The 454-nt window shown below is 38.1% G+C and overlaps 1 pseudogene; it reads left to right on the forward strand.

Moving 5' to 3' along the window:
• Window positions 1–264: 264 nt before the first annotated feature.
• LOC122892765 lies at window positions 265–454 on the forward strand (annotated as a pseudogene).

Genomic DNA, 454 nt, shown 5'->3' on the forward strand with positions numbered 1-454 from the left:
AAAAAAAAAAAAAAAAAGAAGTATTTTTGCTCAGTAAAACATAATGACATGAATGATTGTCTTCAGTTGCCACATTATCTTTTCCAGAATAGCCAGAGGCAACACTTTGGAAAAACAACAACTAGAGCTAGTTCAAACCCAAATGGCTTAGTAAAATGGCTACATCCTTTCCTCAACTCCCCACCCCTTAGATTTTTTTAGTACCTTTGTGTTCTCCTACTTTAAGCTAATTAAAACTCACTCACTTTAAAGCGGGGGTATGCTCATTTTGCGCAGTGGCAGTATCGTAGCCAATGAGGTTTATCCGAGCCGCGATTATTGCTATAATCATTTGAGAGCATCGGAACTAAAATGCTAGCCCTTGTACCAGCTGTTTGTATTTCCGGTCGCTCAACTGTCTCTGTATAAAGGGAAATTCTTCTCTGATGAAGGAATTCTTTGAAAGACTTTAGTG

The sequence above is a fragment of the Neovison vison genome, chromosome 12 (assembly GCF_020171115.1).
Source record: "Neovison vison isolate M4711 chromosome 12, ASM_NN_V1, whole genome shotgun sequence".
Taxonomy (NCBI): domain Eukaryota; kingdom Metazoa; phylum Chordata; class Mammalia; order Carnivora; family Mustelidae; genus Neogale; species Neogale vison.